Source organism: Parasteatoda tepidariorum, chromosome 6 (genome assembly GCF_982258835.1).
Source record: "Parasteatoda tepidariorum strain Cologne lab strain chromosome 6, Ptep-v5.0, whole genome shotgun sequence".
NCBI classification, from domain to species: Eukaryota; Metazoa; Arthropoda; class Arachnida; order Araneae; family Theridiidae; genus Parasteatoda; species Parasteatoda tepidariorum.
In genome coordinates this window covers 116,297,273-116,307,385 of record NC_141760.1, presented here as the reverse complement: position 1 = coordinate 116,307,385, position 10,113 = coordinate 116,297,273, and the positions used below count along the sequence as shown (strand labels likewise).

Sequence of the window (10,113 nt, the reverse complement as noted above, 5' to 3'; positions counted from 1 at the left end):
TGACCTTAAAAAGCATTGATGTAGGGCATAACGGGCAAATGTATAACGGACAGAGGCACTGAATCTTAAAAATTATTGATGTAGGGCATACCGGGCAGTCGCACTTAACTAGATCTCGTATATATTTCGGACTTGACCAATGCGACTATGTGATTGTCAGCAACCGCCAACTTTGATCATTGACAGTAATATATGAACATATGAGTTCCTGATTGATTTTATTCCTCATCCAGCAGAGGATTTCAAATTTTGAGCTCAGCTGATTCACTTTCATTTAAATTTAGTCCTTTTAGAAGGTTGCCTTACACACGTCACATATTTTTTTAGACAATTATTTTGATCCATTTACATGGCAAGAAATTGATTACAATTGAACAGGGTTGCGGTATTGAAATGTTTTTAAGGTTTTAAAAACACAGATAAAATATCTGTCTTAAGTTCTATTATCTAAATAAAGTTTACAATTAATATGGTTCATAATTGATCCATAAGGAGTGCAAGATCTGTAGTTCAATGCATTTAGAGAATAAAATGTATAGATGCAAAGGCTTTCAGGAACGTGGCGTAGATGCTACATAGCTTATTGTTAGATTTAGTAATGATTTGTCAAACAAATGTTAAAATATGTAATATTTGTTTTTTATACGCAAAAAATAAATTCTTAAAACCATCGCATTATAAAGGCTGTAATGTTTTAAGTCAAGGCTATAGTGTTTATAATGTTAAGGAATATAATATCATTGATTAATAGGATTAAAAAGCATATATTTTACCGCGGCTAGGAAAGTGACGCAAGTCAAATAACAGCAATTTTGAGGATTTGTCAATAAAAATATGTATGAAGTGTCCCATCAAGCTCAAAAGGTGTCTCATCTCTAGATAGTGTGTGCTCAATATTGTTCTCTTTTAGAAAAAGTTTTATGGTAATCATTAAGTTGATTTTTCTCAAATGCTGTTTTTTGATTTGTATCACTTTTTTTGGCCGGTTGCGACATGTTTATAAAACAGGAAAGAGAGAGTAAAACTATGTTGTGTCTACTCGAATAATCTTTATCGAAATGATTTACATAATATCTGCATAGTCTTCTTAAATTTTAAGAATATACAGTGCTTCTAGTGTTCAACCAAATACATGCAATTCGTAATAAACTAATTATCAAAATAAGTGAGAATATTTTTTCACCGAAAATATGCAAGTTGTAATAAACCAATTATGAAAATAAGTGAGAATATTTTATCGCCGAAAATATGCAACTCGTAATAAACCAAATATGAAAACAAATGGGAATATTCTTGGCTTTTAGTCCGAATAATTTTTACTTGACAAATGCGAAATTTCTAATGCATACCAGTGCTTACATTTCCTCAATCCAGGCATTTACAGGGCATATTTGTTGACCAATCTTTCAGGGGCACAATAGAACAGAGAATGAAACAACATCCATGCCTTGCTCGGGATTCGAACCCGGAACCTTCCTGATGCAAAGCTATTTCCCTGACCCTTACACAGTCTGGTCTGCAATGTGAAATTTCTAAACATGTATATGTAAATGCTCAACTATCACCGAAGGGCTTGGGCCAGGATCCCAGACTTTGAGTTTGGGGCACAGGGGGTCCTTGAATTAAGGATCCCTTTAAAAGAATGAAACGACCTCTATTTTTTGGAAATATCAATGAAGCGTTATTGATTTTGCTTAGCGACTTTATTTAGATAATTTATCAGAAATTTTAAACATTCTTTAATTAGTTAAATGCTTTATATTTAATTTTAAAGAACTTAATTATAGTTTATTTTAGAATTTATTTAAAAAAAATTACAAATTTGTTTCGTTAAATTTGTTCCTCCCCCCCCCCCCCCGCGATTTCATCCAGTCGGCAAATTCAAGTTGAGTCGACATTTTATAAATTTTTTTAGTATTAGTTGTTCAAGACAAACAAATGACGATTGTTATATTACGTTTTGAGAAGGAGATAAAAACAGCTTAAGGTGTATTTATATATTCGTAGCAGGGCTCGAAAAACCACCCTTCCTCGGCGGTCAAAAATTCCCCGCGGACAACGAATTTCTCGAATCCGACGTCCGCGCGGACGGCCATTTTTCCGTAAATGTTCGTGATACATTTTCAATTTTTGTTATCTTACAAGAGCCTCACTTCTAAAATGACCCTCTAATCTAGAAATACAGCAACATACTGCGCAGGGTGGAATTGATGTTTTCTCTGTCTCCCGTACTGCAGCGGTTGAAAGGGACTTTTCAGTAATGAACTTACAAAAAAAAGAAAGAAAAAAAAAACATTACGTACTGGTCCTAAACAAGAAGCGTTAAACGCAGTTATGTACATCTACCTAAATGGCCTAATCTACCTAAATTGACATTCCAGATAATTTGTCATTTAAATTATTTCATAAAGGAAAGAAATTATTTTATAAAAGAAATACTAGGTTCCTATTAGTAACCTAGTATTCCGTTTATTACTGTATAATGCAATCCTAGTAGCTACTAATTCATTGTGCAATTTATATAAACGTTTGTAGTAAATAAGAGAAAATTAAATTTTTATTTATTTAGAAGCTAGGGGTTAGTTTTAAAGGAGGACGTTTGTTGGACAAGCCGTCCTCGGGGACGGGTAAAATTTTTGAGTTTTTTCGAGCCCTGATTCGTAGGTCCAATCATAGTCTGAAACCTAAATGATCGACTGAACCGAGTCCGGAACTTATTGAATAAATTTAATTAGCAATTGTGAGCTTATTAACGAACAGAAGATTATTAATTATTTTGATAATATGTAACAAACCTAATTTCATTAATTATTTTGTGAATATAGCGAAAAATGACATTTCTTCATCATATAGTTTTATAAATGTTAGTCAGAGCCTTTCTTATGGATGGGCCCAAACCCAGGGTCCCCGGAAAGTCAAAAGTCTCAATAACATTTTCTTATCCTAAATAATTTGTTTTTTAAAAAAAGGGTTAGCAAGTGAGAGAGATGATATAGTGAAAGAAAAAAATAGTTCAGCTATACGTCTCACCGACCATAATATATCGCGAATGATACATTCTTGTAGAACAAGAACAGAAAAGGTGATATACAGTTAAGGGAAAGGGGAGTTTTGAATGCCAGTCAACAACAATGGAGCAATGTTTTATGTTTCTTCCTATTTTATGCTGCTTAATTCGTGTGAGAATAAAAACGTATCACCTATATCAGTTTTATTTCACGTAATAAGTTATTGTGAGTCTAAATTTATTTCGCATATTTTTTGATTATTGTTGAACTGACGAACTCAAATGGCATAAATACGATAGACTGATTTAAAAGTTCAACTACTACAATACGTTTTCCTTTCGAGAGTAATAATTTTAATTAGAAGGCTTCACCTCTCAAAACGCGTAAAAAGTATGGCTACCTTAAAAAAAAAAAAAAATTGTCCCACAGTGGACTGATCGTTAAGACACGGTTCCCAGCAGATCACCGAAGTCAAGCATCACTGGCCACGGTCAGTGTGCGGGTGGGTGACCACTTGGATCAGCCTGCGTAAGGACCGAGGGTGAGCGGTATTGGTCCTCGTTAAACTGTGCTACCGTATAGTGCTCGACTTCGCGTGCAGGTCGCCAGGCTACCGAAGCGGGGGTGCCATCCCCTGCGCAGAGGATCAAAATTGTAAAAACATGTCTTCGGATCATCCTCAGGGATGTTTCCCAGACCGTCGTCAATAGCCTATTGTGCAGCTCTAGTGCGACGTAAATGAACTACAACAACCAGAATAAAATTAATAAAAAGCGAAATGGTATGACTTAAAAAAGTATGAGTCAATCACGAGCATTGAATCTTGCAGGAAATTGATTTTAATAATGTGATAGAAGACTTCGACTCTCAAAAAGTGTATAAAGTATGGCTGCCTTAAGCTGTCTGTGTAAATAGTCAGGGGCCCCGGGATGGGAAGTCTCTACGACCTCCCAGATTCTTACTATTATTCAAATATTGTCTGACTATTCGGCAAACTTACAAGATTTCATATTCTTACTTTTTTCAAGAAACATAAATGAAATTATAACACGTGACTTTTTTTAAAGAAAATAGCTTTGGGAAAAAAAAGTAGGCTTAAGTACATTTTAAGATAGCTATTTCAGAATTTTGTCTTTGTCAATCACTCGTTGTGGCGGTCTTATTTCAGAATGTAAGCAAGCCAGTTTCATCCGAAATAGAGAGATACAAATTAGCGTACAGTAATAGTTTTTTGTATCATCCATAAAGTAAATTTGCCAGCACAGTATATTTCAAACTATGAACACACTATAGTTGAAACAGCTGTTAGTTTAATTCGTTCCGAGAGAAAAGTTCCAAAACAGAAAATATTCAGTACCTAAAATGAACTATTACACAATCTCTCTTTATTCTAGTACAAGCGCGGCCCTTGCGATTTCCTGAATTAATGTTGTGGTCCTCGGATTGCAAAAGATATTTCGATTAATTTATTTATTTGTAGATTTTATACTACTTTACTCATACTTAATTTCGTAACTCTTATCATAAATTTCTTTATCACGATATTGATTGTCAGATAGTTTATACAGATGGTTAAATTGATAAGGTATAAGGGCGAGCAAAACATTTTAAATCAAATATATTAAACACTGAATAAAATATCAAAGTATAAATGTTGCTAACACTCAAGATAAATCCAGGGGAAATAGGAGAAGTTGACAACTATGTTATTTATAGCTTCATCACCAATAAGACGCCTTTGATGTCCCCCTATTATAAATATGTAAGAATAATTGCTGTCGCTAATTTATGATTCGGTCAAAATAGTAAATTTATTCGGCAAAATGGAAATTTTTTCCCCTGCAATTAATGTATTATTTATAGAAATGTATCATTGTTTTACATTCTTAAAATAAAAACATTATTCAAAAGTAAAATTTTTTTCTTAGAAGTCAGTAAAATGTTATTTGGTGTAGGTGTCAACTTTCAAAACCATAAAATACATTTTTAACTTGGAAGGGAAATAATTGGTTAAACTAGACACATCCTATAGCGTAGAAAAATGTTAATTTTGCGGAACCTAGGTCAAGTTGAAACCCTTGGTAAAAACTGCTAAACAGAAGTGTCCGCTGGGAGTAAATCACGCAGAATCTGGAATTTGTTGCTGTAACCAAATTGGTACGATTATTAGTGTAATAAATGGAAAAATAGAAGTAATAATTGATAGTAGAGATCGAGTCAAATTCAAATGCTAGTAAAAACAATTGCCGATGGGTATATTGGTTCCGAGTACTGATGGAGAGTAGAAGGATCGATTATTGATTAAATGAGCTCAAGTACGGAATGAAAGGATAGTGATATGGAGTTTAACTAAGTTGGAAAAAGGAATCAGAAATAGGTTCAAAAGATCGCATGCTGATCAAATGATTGTTGGTGGGTTCGAGAACTAAAACGTGTTGAAATGATAGAGATCAAATGATAGTAAACTTAAATGTTGATCAAATGATACTAGCGAGAACTATTGGAAAAATAAGGTTATCGCGATAGTGGGATTTATTTAGTGCGAGAAAAATTTAGTGTGTTCACACGATGACTAATCAACGATTGCAAGTTCGATCACCAATAAAAAAGGGAGTATTTAAGAACTGACATAGAAATAGTAGATTCAATTTTAGTTCAAGTGATAATAGGTTCAAGCACCAAACAACTGAGAGTCAGATCGAGAATCTGTGATAATATGGCGAGGAAAAGTACTAATAATAGAGGGTTTGGAAACCAATATTAAAATAATGTAGGTTCGAGTCAGGGTTAAAGAAAGTATAGAAAGATAAGTTCATTCTTTGGAAGAAACTCTCGCTGCTCCAATTATCTCTTGTGACGGCACGGCGATGCATTGATTGTACTTTTACTTCAAGAGCGGAGCTTTCGGACTAACTAATATTGGAGCATTCCTTTTTGTGACGCAATTTAAGACCTTCTCTGTTTTCTATAGTGATTTTCACCAGTTTTTATGAAGTGAATTACTAAAAATGTGAAATTATTAACGAAATGCTAGTTTGCGGGATTGCAACTTGCAAAAATTCTAATAGAATCAAAAAAAAGAAAATATATAATTCCCCCCTAAAGTAAATGAACAACTATGTAAAGAACGAATTCAACGTAGCAAACGGAATGTAGTTAATATAAATCTGCAATACGTTTAAGAATTTTTTTAAAAATTTGCTATCTAAATAGAAACCGACTCGTTACTTCAAAAAGAATGGCAGGCAAAAAAAAAAAAAAAAAAAAAAAAAATGGATTTATGTCCAAGAAAATTAAAGGAATAGTATAAATAATTAATAAATGAAGTTCTCCTAATTTCGTAACAAATTTTTTAATGTTCTTATTTAAGATTCCTTTTAATAAAATTCTCTAAAATTTAAATATTTATAAACAATTGTAAAATTTCTAATGTCATTATGAACCTAAATTATTATTTTGTTTCAGTAATTAGCGCTTAAAGGCTGATGTTTCCTAATGATTAAGTATGAACAAATTGCCTTTATCAGCATATTTTAAAATCAGGATTCCCAACTTATTGTTATCAAACAATATGTAGCTCAAAAAGTGTCGATATTTGCTTCACTATTTTTTAATAATGAAAGTTATAACTGAACTGTTTCAAATATTTATAATGCCCTTTATGACAACTAGTAATATCTTTTTAATAGTCTAAAATGGTATTTTTTTTTTAATATTATGGACAAGAAACAATTTTCGAACGAAAATAATGCGTTAATTGCGTAGTTTGTAAGCTAATATCAAGGGAAAGTCGAACTTATTTTTACAGAGAAAATGATGCGATGTTTTCATAATATCTTTGCTTGCAATCTCCGAGATTTATGTACGGCAATACGTCACGAGGCCGCTTCTGCTCTCAGAGAGGAATGAAACCAGCCCTATGTACGAGTACCGATTAAATGGTAGTGAATTCGATTCCCAATGAAAAGATAGTGAGTTCAAGTACTGTACGTAAGAGTATACGTTAGAAAAGTATTTAAAATATAGGCTACAATTTTGATTAAATCATAGCGGATTTGCGATCAAATAGGTTCGGGTACTGTTAATAATAAAGTATGTTCGAGCATCTAACAAAGAGTTGTCTAAAAAAGTGTAATCGATGAAAGTGTGATCGATAAATTATTAAATGATGATAATGTTAATCAAATGATGGCGTAGTGAAACTAGAATTTTATATTAGTTTTTACAAACATTTACTATTATTTCTACGTAGCTTTTAAGCATTAGTAATTTACGATTAACTTATATGTTTGTTATATTTTTATGTGTTACTTATACTATTCATATGTTATTTTTACGCGTTTATTTTTCATATGCATATCTTAGCATTAATGCGTTGCTAATACCTATTTATAGTAATTTTTCGTTTGATTTACCATTACTTTTTGAACTTTTGACTTTCTTATGTGTTTACTTTACACGTTTATTTTACATATGCATTACCTTTACGAGTTTTTTAATTAATAGTGACTTTATAATTGAGGCTGAAATTTTAAGTCAAAAATTTGTGTCGGCGTTTTAAACTAAGCTTTTAAATCTTCTCATAAAAACTGTAAGTTAAAAAAGGAGTTATTTTGTTACTAATAACCAATTTAAAATATAAATTTTAGTTTCAAGATTAAAATATTTGAGGTCATATGCTTTAACACCATAAATTATGTGTTAGGGTTAAAGGAAAAAACACACACACAATGCATTTTAATTACATTCGCGAGGATAACCTGTAAAATAATAACTTTTTGTTAAAGAAAGATAACATTTGTCAGCCATTACAGTTTTGTAGTTAATGTACATGGAAGATGATCTTGCTTATTTCATCAGTCACTCAGTCCTTACTCAGATCACGTGGGTGACATGACTCTTTTCAGTTACTTGAATTTCATCATGTTGATCTAACATATACAGGAACAACGCAGACGGAACTATTATAACGAGGATGGTAACAGTAAAATGCCTAACAAACAGTTTTGCGACTTGTTGGTAACGAGCTCTAATCTATTTGTCTTTAGATCCTGCAATAAAAAGTGCACTGTTATTTCTACCTCGTCATAACATATTCTCTAAGTGAAACCCTCACAAGAACGCCATAGTGTGTGGTCAAGGGCCATCGTCTAATTTTTTCCCTCTATTATAATTGAAAAAGATCTAAACTTTATTAACGAGTGTGTCAGAGAGATTCATACGAACTTTACGAAAAATAAAAGATACTCACACAAAAAAAATAATCAATGAGGAATACATTTTTTGGAAGATCATACGTATACGAGACTAGATTAAAGAAGGGCAAACTTTAAATTTTATCACAAAATAATAATAAAATACACAATTTTTAATTTATACAACTTTTAATTCTGAACTCTTTCTTTTATACTTTACCTTCTGCTTTTCTTTTTATTTAAGCGTTATTTCTATGCATCACATTTCTTTGTTTTTTCTCATATTTCACTTTTTAATACGTTTCACACGTTAAATTTACTCTACGGGTTAACTTTTACGCTTTACTTTTTTATGCCTTAATATTTTACTTATTATTCTTTACTTTTATTTATCTATACTGTACCGTTTATTCTTTTATGTGCAGTTATAACTTTTACGCGTTTACTTTTTCTAAGTTATTATTTTTCATTTTTTGTATTACTTTTCTTTCTGCCTTATTTTCATTATATTTTACTGTTAACTATTCTTTTACGAGTTTTTTAATGCGTCGCCTTTTTATGTCTTACTTTTACGAGTTTTTTTTATGTAGTGTTTTTACTTTTCTTTTCATGCGTTACATTCACAATGCCTACGAGCTCATTTTAAGCTTTATTGTAAATTACGTGTTACTTTTTCGTTTACTTTTACTATGTGGTCATTTATTTTTAATGTGTGTTCGTTTTTCGTTTGTTACTGTTTCACATTATTATAAATTATTCGTTACTTTTGCTTAATGCTTTTCTCATTCGTTACTTCAACGCGTTCACGCGTTCTAATGCGTAAAATTATGCATTTATTTTTTTTATTGCTTTTCGATTCTTATGGCTTATTATGCCTTTAATTTACTAATTCCATTTATTTCCTTTTTTGTATTGCATTTACATGATTTATTTCGTTGTTATATTTCACGCTTTTACTCTTTCAATCACTTACTGTTTCTTTCCTTAAGCGCTACCTACAAGTTTTAAGGATTGTAAACTGGAGAACCTTGGCTAAGGGAAGATAGTCTTGGCATAGGCTTGTTGAGAAGGCCAAGGCCCATTTTAGGCTGTCGTGCCAATAAGGAGAAGAAGAAAGCGATACTTTTTCACTTTATGCGTCCCATTTACGCGTTATAGACTTAATTTGTACACATTTGCATGTTTAACGAGTTACTATTTTTCAAACGTTTCTTCAAAGGGCTTTTACTTATGCATCAATTTTACACGATTACTATTAATTCTTGTGTTTACTATATTAATTTAACGAATTACTTTATGATTTAATTTTCGTTAATCTTACGTGTAATTAATTATATTACAAGCTTTTTTTTTCTCCCTTTCTACGTAAATTTGCTTTTACTTTACGCACTACTCATCTCTATGCTTTAATTTAAATACTTTACAGGTTACACACTATTTTTAAGCGTTCTTTACGTGAGGCTCTTCCTTAAGCGTTTTTCTCTATTCCTTTGCATTACATTAATTTTCCTTATGAGTTACTTCACTTATGTATTACTTTTACTCATTAATTTTCGAACATGTCACTCTTACGTGTTACATGCGTTACTTTTCTTTTCTACGTAAATTTGCAAATTTAATTTCGTATACGTTGCATTTATGTTACGAGTTATTATATATATATATATATATATATATATATATATATATATATATATATATATATATATATATATATATATATATATATATATATATATATATATATATATATATATATATATATATATATATATATATATACATATATATATATATATATACATATATATATATATACATATATATATATACATATATATATATATACATATATACATACATATATATACATACATATATATACATACATATATATATATATATATATA

The 10,113-nt window shown here is 31.0% G+C and overlaps 1 long non-coding RNA gene across 2 annotated transcripts in view; it reads right to left on the bottom strand.

Annotated features, from left to right (window-relative positions):
* Positions 1–335: 335 nt before the first annotated feature.
* Positions 336–10,113, bottom strand: part of LOC147808323 (uncharacterized) — a 68,563-nt gene continuing 58,785 nt past the window's right edge. For both annotated transcript variants that reach the window (XR_015434862.1, XR_015434861.1), the window contains one exon: positions 336–8,059. This is a non-coding gene — a long non-coding RNA (uncharacterized LOC147808323). The remainder of the gene's footprint in view (positions 8,060–10,113) is intronic.